Genomic DNA, 12705 nt, shown 5'->3' with positions numbered 1-12705 from the left:
ACAACTGGAAAGCGCCCGTGTGGTGGTGGTGGTGGGGTGTGTGTTGTGTGTTCGGGGAAGGGGAAGGGAGGTGGGTCGCTCTAGGGTGTGCGCTGGCTTATTACAGGGCGACTCCTCTCCTCCGCCTTCCCTCGCTCCTTTCTTTCCTTTTCCCCTCAGGCGGGCCCGCGACGCCGCCAGCCAGGAAGTTTTACTTGAGGAGAGACAGAGAGAAGAAACCGGGGGGAGGGGCGAAGGAGACAGTTTCTGAGGGAGGGTGTCGCGCGGCTGACGGGCTCAACACCCTCCTCCCTGAGGTGGCGACGGTGGTCGCTGCGCTGCAGCTGCTGAGGCGCGCCAACAGCCCAGTTAGCAGCGACAGCCGCCCGCTCGAAACGCCGCGCTGTTGTTGTTGTTTTCCGCCCTCACAGGCGCAGCCACCTTCCGAGAAGAGGGGGGGAGGGGGAGGCGGCGGCGGCGACAATCGCTCGGCCTCTCTCGAACTCCCCGCCCTCCCCCTCCCCCTGCTCTAGGCAGGGCCCCCCACTGCGCCTGCCCAAGTCGCCCGCCCACCGGCCAGCCCTTTCCCTCTCAGCGCAGACATCTCATTCGACGCGCCGCCGCCGCCGCTGACCTCACGGGCGGCGCTGCTGCTGCTGCTGGCAGCGGCGAATGTCGTGGTGGCGGCGGCTGTGGCAAAAATGTGGAGCGCGGAATCCAGGGACGGGATGAGTCTCGCTCTCTCTCGCCTGATTGGAAGCAGCTAGGGGGACTTGTTGTCCCGGTGCGGCTGCCTCGCATATGTGTCGCAAGCGAATTTTGCGCCTCTCTCTCTCTCTTGCGCGCGCATAGGAGGCAACATCTAGGAGCCGAGATCCCTTCGAGGGGCCCCCAATAAAATATTTGAGGGGGACGGGCCCACCCCAAAGTTGATGGCCAGTGCGTGTGCACGTCTTGTGTTCGATTATGTGGGGCGGGGCTTATCTGCCCCCCGCATATCTTATTCAAATTGGCACTCTGTGTCTGTGTGTGTCGCCGGACCGGCGAGTGAACTCCTTTCATCCAGCGCAGGGGTGCCAACTTTGAATAAAATACTGTATTGGGGGAGAACAAATAACCCCGCCCCACATAATCGATCACAAGACTGAATGCAAGCACACTATTTGAATGATGATTGAGGCCCCTTCGTCCTCCCCAAGAAAACATATGAGCCCCCACCCCACCCCCAAGTTCATGGGCATTGCCATTCAAATTGTGTGTGCGCTCCGCGAGTGTGATCGATTATGCAGGGCAGAACTTACCTGGCCCCCCTCCATATTTTATTCAAGTTGGCATCTCTGATGCCCATCAACTTTAGGGGGGCTGGCCCCGTCAATTTTTTTATTTGTGGGGAGGAGGCCGAAGGGACCCCGGTCCCTAGGTGTTGGCTCCTATAGTCCCCAGTCTGGGTGTGAAAAGGACACCTAACCCCACCTTCTCCCAGTGGGGATAAGAATGCTGGGCACGGGCTTGGCTGCGCCTTCCCCACGCTCGCACGACCACACCCACTGAGGCTTCCCTGACTGTTTTCACACGCAGTCTACGCGCGATTGACTTTTTTTGGGGTGTGTGGGCGGGCGGGCCTCTCGCCGCGCGCTCTGCAAAATATGCACACGTGGAAGCGCCTGACAACAGCTGCGCTGCTGCGCTCCCCTACCTAGACCTCTCGCACAAGATCCCAGGCGCGAAGTGGGAGGCGCTTCGGCCGCGCGATTGTTCCAGCCCCTGCGAGGTCAGCGGAGGTTGAGCAGGGAATAGCTCTGCAGACGTGTGGGGGAAGGCAGGGAGGGATCGGCGGAGGGTGTGCGCGGAGAAAGCGCTGGCAGGCCGTGGGCGTGACATTTCACCTGGGCGCGGAGAAAGCACCGTCGATTGGACGGCTGTACACACACATACACACCCCGCACATGTAGGTTGTAGTTGCTCGGTCCAACAACATTACAGACCCGCCCAGGTCAGCTTCCCCTGACTGAAGCCTGGAGGGTGGGGAGCCGCGATTGGCAAGGGGCTGCGCGTGGGGAGAGCGCGGCACCAGCAAGGGAGATCGCCTGGGGAGAGGGATGCTTTCCAGCATCTCTGGTTGCAGCAGCTGCTGGGGGGCGGAGGTGGAGGGGGCTGGCGATGGCGCTAATCCTGCTCCCCACTCCCCCTGGGATAGGGGCCTAGCTGGCTGGCTGGCTACCTGCCCAGATTCTCTGAGGCTCGGCTCGGGGGTTAAGCCTCATTACATGGGATTTAACTTGTCCCAGAGTACAGCCCGAGACTGGCTCGGAGGAGGAGACGCTCTCTCCGTGGTGTCCTCTGTCCTGATATCAGGACATGGGGCGACAATGTAGGACGGGAGTGGGGTGGAGCTTGAAAGGGGCAAAAACCTGCCTCGAAGGTGGGGTGCATGTCATTCTCACCTGATCTAGCGCCAAGTAAGCTGCTTTTGCTTTTTTATGGCCTTTTAGAATCTTTCTCCCCTTCTCCTGACACTAGATTTGGGTTTAACTATTGTTTGAGTTACCACATCACAACTGCTGAGTCATGCAACCAGAGCTAGGGGCAATAAAAGAATTAACCCTCGAACCTTTTGAATGAGCCATAGGATTTTAGAGGCAGAAAATAACAGTGCAATTTTAGCCACCTCTGTTCAGAACTAAGAGCTACTGAATTCAACAAGACTTACTCCTGGGTAAATTAAGGCGGCAAGCCTAACCCCATTTACTTGGGAATAAGCCCCACTGAAATCAGTAGGAATTCTGCATAGCCATAATCAAAATTGCAGCTGGATGACTCTGATTGCATAATTTGCATGACCCTGGCTGCAGAATTTGGATTTTTGTTAAAAAAAGGCAGTGACCTCATGTTAGCCAATATTTTTAAACAGTTGGTGGTCATTATAAAAGTTTCATTAATCCAAAGTGAATGTAGAGCTTTGTTTAAAAGGGTTGCTATTGGTTTATGCATAATAATAGTATTTAGCATTTGTATATGGCTTTTTGAGTGTGCATTATATCATATTTTATATGCATTATCTCAGTAAGCTTTACAATAACCTTGAAAGATAGACAGCATTATTTTCCCCATACTGTGCATGGAACTGCGGAGGCTGAGAGTGTGGCTGCTTTGTGAGTTTATGGCTGGGTATAGCTTTAGCAGCATACAGGGAGAGAGATTAAACGAAAAGAAAAATGGATAGAAATGTAACATCCATGTCCATTTTCGAAAGTATTGTGTATCTCGGGAGTGGGGACCCTGTGGCTCTGCACATGTGGACTCCAACTCTCATCAGCCCTAAGCAGCATGACCAGTTGGCTGGGATGATGGGAGCTGTAGTCCAGCAACATATGGAAGGCTATCCTTGTCACCACTGCTTCTAAACTGGTGCATTTTCTTATATATAAAATATAAGAAGCCTATGACAAATCAACCAAGTCCTTCACACAGAGTATGTCGTGCTAGCTTTTATGAGGCTTCCACACAATGAAATGTTGCACAATGGCATACACTGTGATTGTGTGATAACAGGAGAGAGTTTTCACAGAAAAGCCATGGGGTAACAATTGCACAATCATTTATTGCAGGCTATGAGTGCTTCTATAATGGGCACCCTCTGGAGGCTTGCCTTGGGTGTTGGGAGACAACTGAGGTTGCACATTTACTTCAGACTAAACCTCAATAAACCTTGTGGGATTTAACTTTTTAGTAAATTTGTATAAGGTTGAGCTGCATACTTGGGACTATCTCACTTACTTCCAAATGAACATTGTTAGGATCCACAAGGGGTATATAGTTTGCATTGAAATCTTTTAGGGCCACCAGATACCATCCTTTCCCCAGGCAAGTTCACATAATTTGAATGTATACTTATTGGTTGTGAAATTGCTGGAGTACAATGAAAGCTTTTTTAAAAAGTGGTCTATAGAATGTTGAACAACTCTCTTAGTTTGATTGCACCTCTAGGAGGAATAGCACTTGGGAAAGAATAAAGGACAGACCATCGTAACCAATAAGCGGAAGCAAGAGTAGGAGGAGTGCTCCAGAGCTGTTGCTTTGCTGTACTGCCCTCTTTGGAGTATGATGCAGGCCTGGACTTGCAGTGCTACAGCAGGTTTTGGGTTGCATGAGGTCAAGTCTATTGCAAATGCCTCACCTGATATTGCAGGACTTATGCTCCTCCACCACCACTTTATTAAACCTTTCAGTTATATTATATAGCTTACTGATATATATATATATATATATATATATATATATATATATATATATATATAGCGAGAGAGAGAGAGAGAGAGAAAGAGAGAGAGAGAGCGCTTACTAATATATACACACACACACACACACACACACACACACACAGAGTGGTACCTCGGGTTACGTACTTACCGGTAATTCGTTCCGGAGGTCCGTTCTTAACCTGAAACTGTTCTTAACCTGAAGCACCACTTTAGCTAATGGGGCCTCCTGCTGCTGCCGCACCGCCACCGCACAATTTCTGTTCTCATCCTGAAGCAAAGTTCTTAACCCGAGGTAATATTTCTGGGTTAGCAGAGTCTGTAACCTGAAGTGTATGTAACCTGAAGCATATGTAACTCAAGGTACCACTGTAAAAAACTTAACCTTCAGTGGAGCACTGCTTCACAAATAATTGCCTGAGAGGAAGATATGTGCATGGCAAACTCTCATAAGTGGGAGGGGGGTTTATGAGTTAGGTTTTTTCCTTGTTCTTATTATGTATTTTGTGTTTTAGTTTGTATTTTTATGCTGTGAAATACCCTGAGCTCTTCAGATGAAGGGTGAAATACAAATACAATAAATAATAATGAAGATGCTACCTTTGGAGCACCGTGGCACTTATTTCCAAGTTTCAGTCACAATTTGGATCTTTATGCCCTGTTAGTTACTTTGCTTCCAAGCAATGATCATATATAACAAAGTTAGGGTTATTCCAGGCTGTCATGGTTTGGGGGAAGGATACAATCATATACCAGCAGATTCAGGGTGCACAATTAAATCTGACTTGATGCTCTTGCACTACAAAGCCAACACCCTTCTCCCCCAAACCCAGACTTCTCACAATAAGGAAAGTGACAGAAAAATGCACCAGAAAGTGTGGGATAAACTTGCCTGATGAAACATTGCATACCATCCTCGCAAACAAATAAATCAGAACAAACGCTCAATAAAAAATTGACTTCATCCAACCTCCTGGCAAACTTGGTGCAAACAAATTGGGATGATTGCTTAATAGGTTGCTTGGAAAGAACCTCCTCGATTTGCTTGTCAACATTTAGTGCAAGCAACAAATATAAATCAGGCTGGATGTATGCAGAGAGAGATGGGCCCAGTGTGCTCTGTGGCACAAAATAATTGAGATAACACCTGGGGGTTTTCTTTGAGTGGGTGGGAGAGACAACTGAATAGTGTGGAAAATATCCCTGAAAAAGGCTTGCACAAGTTCCAGACTTAGAACAGGAGGCCAGATTTGTGGACTGCAAACCTAAGCTGGTGCCTCTCAGCCGTTCAGGCCGCTGGAAGACAAATGCAGATGGACACTCACTACTCTGATGCACTGACTCAACACCCTCCCAAGTCACCAGTTATTGCCATCTGGCTGTGCCCCAGGGAGGGAGATGGTTTAGCCTTGGAGTCTCTCTCAACCACGAACACACTGAATGTCCTTGCTCTACTTATTATCCTTCTGACTTAAGATCAGGTGTCTGATTACATACCTGGTAGGAGCTTTAATGACAGTGGAGTGAACGTGACTATTATAATACTTAGGTAAATGTGTTTTTTGGGGGTGGAGGCAGACTTCTTTGTGGCTTTGTTTTTACCTGTGGTCAGTCATATACAACTGTGGCAATAAGGTGCCAGAGTGGGGTGACAGTGCCTCCAAAGCAGCAGCTCATTTCCTACCCCACTATTCAGAGATTACTTTTTGCAGGGTAAATGAAAACAAAACCCCATTAATATTCCCTAGTTAGAACAGCGCATACATACGCACCCACCATACATGGCTTCCCCCTTCCCCCGCAAAAAATCCTGGTAACTGTCACTTAAGGGTGCTGGGAAGTGTAGCTCTGCGGGGGACAGACTAAAATTCCCAGGATTTTTGGGGTGGGAGGGAGATGTACTTTAAATGTATGGTGCACATGCAAGCATCTGGATCCTTTTAAAAGGCAGCATTTGAGGAACTTCAGTAATAGTTGCAAGGTAGTTGCAAGAAATTAAGGGACGTGGGTGGCGCTGTTGGTTAAACCACAGAGCCTAGGGCTTGCCGATCAGAAGGTTGGCGGTTCGAATCCCCACGACAGGGTGAGCTCCCGTTGCTCGGCCCCTGCTCCTGCCAACCTAGCAGTTCGAAAGCATGAAGTGCAAGTAGATAAATAGGTACCGCTCCAGCGGGAAGGTAAACGGCATTTCTGTGCGCTGCTCTGGTTCACCAGAAGAGGCTCAGTTATGCTGGCCACATGACCTGGAAGCTGTACGCCGGCTCCCTTGGCCAATAAAGCCAGATGAGCACCGCAACCCCAGAGTTGGCCATGACTGGACCTAATGGTCAGGGGTCCCTTTACCTTTACCTAGATATAAGAAATTAGATATATTAAGAAAAAGTTTAATTATGATAAAAGTGTGTATTGGCAATAAGTAATATGAAATCGAAATATGGACTAGATAGGAAGTTGGGTCTTTAGTGTTAAGACCAATATATGTTTTATTGTTTGTTAAGAAAATTATGTGTCTATGGTTATTCCTGTGTGTAATTTGGTATTTGTGTTTTTCCTTTTTTCTTGCTGTATCAATATTTTAAAAAAAATAAAGAAAAAAATAAAATAAAAAGCCCGTCGACTGGCAATGAAAATAAGGCTGCGATCCTCAGCAGGCCTTCCAGCATCTTCACCGGGATCAATAGGGCTCCCTTCGAGAGAAAACGCGCGCGAGATGGGAACGTGCAGACACACCTTTTCTAAAAAGGAAAGCATACTGTATGCATATATATAATCGCTTAGCCTGATGGCACCACAAGGCGTTTTTCTGGAGCCTGGGCATGAGGCTTTTCCCTGGGAACGGGGAAAGCACGCAGGGCGTGGGTTGGCCGAGAGTGAAGCCGAGAGAGCTGTGGCTGGCTGGCAAGCTGGCTGCTTCGCGAGAGGTACCAGGCAGGGGGAGCTGGGCCAGCGACCAACCTGTCAAATCCACTTTAGGACAAAGTAGGTCAAGCCAGGGGTTCCCCTCCCCCGCGGGGCACCGGGCAGGCCCAGGAGGAGGCAGAAAGCCCTGACACGCAGCCAGGCGGGGAGCTGGGAGGGGAAGCGTGCAGAAGAGAGAGAAAAAGAGAAAGGAGGAAGATCGGGCTTTGCATCTTTGCTCGCCTCCTCTGGATCTGGAAAAGGCAGCGCTGCGCAAGCAAGGCGCCCTCCCTCCCTCCCTTCCCTTCCCTTCCCTTGGCCTCCCCTGCAAGCCTCTCCTCCGGCGCCCTCCCCCCTGCTATGTGCATCGCGGAAGGCAAGGCAACTCCAATGGGGAGGAGGAGGAGGAGGAGGAGAGGCCTGGTCCCCTCCCGGCTTGCAAACGGGGAGGAGCTGCCAGCCCAGCCTGCCGTTTTCCCCATTCGCCCAGGCGGGCCCAGCTCGCTGGCTGGCTGGCTGGCGGCTCTCAAGGCGTGGTGTTTTTCTGCTGCCGCCGCCGAGGCTGTTTTGCAAAAGAGAGCTTGTTGTTTCTGCTTGCTGCTGCTGCGTCACGCCTTGCCAAGGCTCCTCCGGCTGGGTTTGTTTGGCCTCGCAAAGTTGGCATGGGGAGATAAGAGATGTGCTTTTGAAAAAAATAAATAAAATGCAAATCAGGGACATGTTGCTACTCTCCTTTCCTGCACTGCTCCGGATCCTGGCTGCTGAAGGGAGCAAGGCTGTTCCTCCCATTGCAATTTTCTGATGAAAGCAAAAATCCCTTCCCTTCTTCACTTCCGCCTCTTTCAGCCCCCCCCCGTACTTTCAGTGCTCCGAGAAGTTCTCTCCCCCTACTGCGATCTGTTATTCGCAGGGGAAATTGAAGAATGGCAGAGGCACTATTTTATGCGGAAGGATACTAACTCCGAGGAAGGTGGTGCGGCTTGCCATTTACGTGCCGTGTTGGAGGCAGCTAGGCGGGTTACTCCTTTTCCTTTTTTTTATATTGTAGCGTGAGTTGGGAAACCTCCCGTGCGATGACTGTGCAACCTCTGTGTACACGTGTGTATATTTATAAGCCCCTTCTGCCATAAGAGAAGGCAAGGGCTGGGGAGGATGTGACGGCGTCCTTTCTGCTCTCTTGCAAATGCACTTTCGGCCCGCGACATCATGTGTATTAGTTGCAACTGAGCCCAAGAAGAGAAAGGAAATAATGGTGTTTGACAGCTGTTTGTCATCTAGTTGGGTGGTTTTGTGCACTGCTGAAGCAAGAACCCAATCCGCTCCTGACACTTATATCCTTATAAATTTATTTATAGGAGAGTCTAATTGTATATTTGCACAAACTATTGCTAAGCCACAAATGGTTTTCGTGTGTGAAATATACTCAGAGTCGCAAAGTGATTTCATGCTCTTTATTCAGCTCATAGTGGTGAGGAGGAATGAATGAATGTCCCCTCAAGGTATCTGCTTTATATACATTATTTACACAATGGGCTGCACATGATTGGCTAATTCCGGAATTCTACTGTAAGCCAATCAGGTTGTGGATTCACTTCTATCTGGAGCATGATTGGGTGGTTCCTGCCAACCAATCATACTGCTGCATTGTTCTAGGACCAATCAGACTGCTGCATTCTGAATCCTATTGTTCTAGGACCAATCAGACTGCTGCCTTTTGGATCCTATTGTTCTAGGACCAATCAGACTGCTGCAGTTTGGATCCTATTTAACTCAGTACATAACAGTGTGTAAGAGAAAATATATTTTGGCACCGGATACAAATGTGTTAGGGACACGGGTGGCACTGTGGGTTAAACCACAGAGCCTAGGACTTGCTGATCAGAAGGTCGGCGGTTCGAATGCCTGTGACGGGGTGAGCTCCCGTTGCTCGGTCCCAGCTCCTGCCAACCTAGCAGTTCAAAAGCACATCAAAGTGCAAGTAGATAAATAGGTACCACTCCAGCGGGAAGGTAAACGGTGTTTCCGTGCGCTGCTCTGGTTCGCCAGAAGCAGCTTGGTCATGCTGGCCACATGACCCGGAAGCTGTCTGCGGACAAACGCCGGCTCCCTCGGCCCATAAAGCAAGATGAGTGCCGCAACCCCAGAGTTGGTCACAACTGGACCTAATGGTCAGGAGTCCCTTTACCTTTACAAATGTGTCAAATATCCCCAGTGAAGAAAATGGGCACAATTTTCATGAGCATTATTTGAGATTTATTTCTTTTACGCTATATATTAAAGCAACTGTTCCCGTGTTTTGTGTGCACAATACAGAGGGGAAATGTGCTGCAAACAGTAAGTGAATTGTTTGAATGTTACACATACAAATAAGATCTGCAACACAATGTTGCAGCATATCATCACTCCCTAAGCCTAAGAGAAGTGCTCATGTTCTGGGTTCTAACTAGTTTGCCAGTCAGCCGTGTCTTCCTCCAGAATGCCATGCACTGTTAGGGGCTAATGCAGATCCCGCTTTCCCTACTTTTCCAAGCAACATTTCTATGGCATATTGGGGACCAGGGTCTCTGCTCTTTTGTAAGCATATACATTACTTCTTCCTCCAGTGTTCACCCACGCACACTGTACTGCAGGGGTCGGCAAAATTTTTTAGCCGTGGGCAGGTCCATTGTCCCTCAGACCTTGTGGCGGGCTGGAGAATAATAATTTATTATTTATACCCCGCAGTGGCACCGGGGTGGGGGGAGCTGGAAGAAGAGGCAAGGGGGGCAAGAAGTCCTCCCCGCCCCCGCCGCTGTGCTTACCTTCCCAGGGGCTGCTGCCACCACCACCGCTGCTTCTCGTGGGTAGGCAGAGCGAGGTCGTCCGCTCTACTCTCTGGCCCACAGGAGCACCAGGGCGGCAGTGGAGGGAAGATGAGTGGTGCGAAAGGGCTGGCTCTGGAGAGGGGCTGCTTAAAATGGCGCTGAGCCCAGCCCCCTTCCTCCTCTAGGCAGGGCAGGGAGAAGCCAGGAGGAGGGAGGCGCCAGCGCCGCAGTGTGTGAGGGAGGGGGGGAATGGAATGGCGCAGGGGTGAAAATGGCACAGCCTGAATGAACAGAATCCCCACGCCGATCCACAGACAGTCCGCAGGCCGGATCCTGATGGCAATTGGGCCTGATCCGGCCTGCATACCTTAGTTTGCCGACTCCTGCTGTAGTGTCTCTCATGGGGCTTACCTGCCCCCCCGTATTTTATTCAAGTTGGCACCCCTGTATGCAGGCTTGGGCGTATGCATGGAGGCTCCTGTATACTATTATTAATTAAATTTGTTAGTCTGATTTATCTTGCCCAAGGTAACTCGAACCAACTTACAACCAAAGAAACTCAGAAACTTAAAAGTGGAAAAACGCTTTCCACCTGAGTTCTTCTGTATTCTTAACTTTTGTATTCCATTCCCTCATTCTCTTACCTTCCCAGCTAGTCTCAGTTTAACAACATATGGGGATGGTATTCAACTAAGTTTTGCTCCGAGCTGACCCACCGTAACGTGTGGACCTAACTCAGTCATGTTCATTAATTTCAGTGGATTTACTCGATGAGTAAAACTTAGCTGAATGCCACCCATGCTGCAGAAAGCAACATACGTAGAGAGTTTTCAGTGCTTGTATCTCCTTTATGACTAATACCTTGTTGATTGTGGGATTACAAGAATGGGTGTATGCATAAAGGGAATAACTGTTCGGCCTGAGCAAAGCATGCCTAATTCCCTTCCATAACACGGATTTGTATAAGTCCTCCAAAAATGTCCTGGCAAGGGTCAATGTTACCCTCTGGCTCTATGAGGACAGGGCTCAAGAGAGAATTCTGGGCTTGCTCTTGCTTGTTGAACTTTGCATGGAAACTTGTTTGAAATCGCTTGCTTGGTTGATTTAATAACATTTATATACCACTTAGTTGTAAATAAAACCTCCAACTGGTCTTATTAAAGTCAGCAGAGATGTTTTCAGTCTTATCACTTGTCCAGCTGTAACGGAAGTGGTGGAACCTTTAAATGAATGAATGAATGAATGAATGAATGATAGATAGATAGATAGATGTCAAAACTAAGAGTTGTATCCAGTGCTACTTCTACCCTGTGTCTATGACAGAGTCTACAGTTGTGAAACTTGTAAATAAATATCTCTGAAACATGCTCTGTTGGAATTGTTAGGCTGGGCTTCTGAGCCCATAAAGCTGCTCTCTGTGGCTGTGATAAATTACAGGGACTGTTTTCTTGCTCTCTGGTGCAGCAGCAGAGAGAATTCTCTACCTTTATGCTGATAGTTACGATGATGCGATGCAGCTTTCGCAGAATCATCCATATCCCGGCTCTTCATGGGCCGCGCTGGGATTTGTTTTCACCACGAAAAATGTCTGAGTGTCCATGTTTTCAATTGCTTCGCCTCCTCAAGAAGGGGGAAGAATCAGAATTCAATTGCATGAGAGGCTCCTTACAAAGATTAACCAAGGAGGTTTAGGAGGATATTCACTGGTGGTCTCAGTGCAGTGTTCACAATTCCTGAAAGAAATTCATTAAGCTAGGAAAAAGCTGGCACCAGACCAGCCTTCCTGTAATGTCCTCCATAATATGCTACAAGGGACACATTTACAGTCACTCCTGGTCGTCTTTATAGGACTGGTGCAAGATGAAGGGCCAGTTCACAGCCGTAAGACGTGTAATGAAAAGAAGCTGGGAGCTTGCCACAGCCCAAATCATTTTTCAGGCATCTCAAGCACAACACAGCCTTTTGAGCATTGGGTTTTCCCAAGGATGTGCAAATAGACTCATAGCTGTAATCTCTTGAATCGCTGAGATATAATGACTATTTTTGTTCCGGAATCTTCATATTTCATGCTAATCCCCTTACGCACAGCAAGGAAACATTCAGATACTACACTTTTCACTGTGGCACAGTCACTCCAAAAGGATTAAATACTTCATCTGTCTTTATCATATCCGACTTAACTTCCCTTTACAAGCTTTTGTACAAAGTTTAGTAAAAGGAAGAGTGTGTGTGTGTGTAGCCTTGAACTGAAGAAACCCTGGCCAGCTCTAAACAGAGACAGCCAGACCTACCAAGCCACCTATTTAGGAAGTACCTGCCAATTACAATTTGCATCCGTGAGTTAGATGATAAACTAGGCCCATTGGGTAGGTGGATCATCTGCACCCTGCTTTTTTAAGATTTGGTTCCCCCCCCAAAAAAAACACCCAAAGCTTGGGGTTTCCAAATCTTCAAAGCCAAGAACTTGGCAGATAGTGGCTGTGATTTGGAGTTGTGTGCTGGGTGGGTCTGATAAGAGTTCATAACTTGAACTAGGTTAAGGCTGAAAGCAGAACTCAATGCTTTAAGGAGGTAGTTTTCTGGAAGAATAAGGCAAGGTGGGAGTGGAGAATGGTGAGTGAAGCCCAGGGAAGCCAGCACACCCAGACTTGCTGCTTGCAGACCATCCATTAAATATTATTTAATAGTTATTTATTTCAAAGGATTTATACACGGCTTGTTAAAAAAAAAAAAAAACCTTCAGAGGGGTTTACAACCAGATAAAA

The sequence above is a fragment of the Podarcis filfolensis genome (assembly GCF_964270895.1).
Source record: "Podarcis filfolensis genome assembly, chromosome: 12".
In the NCBI taxonomy this organism is placed as follows: Eukaryota; Metazoa; Chordata; class Lepidosauria; order Squamata; family Lacertidae; genus Podarcis; species Podarcis filfolensis.
The sequence above is the reverse complement of the archived record's forward strand: the minus strand, read 5'-3'. Positions refer to the sequence as shown.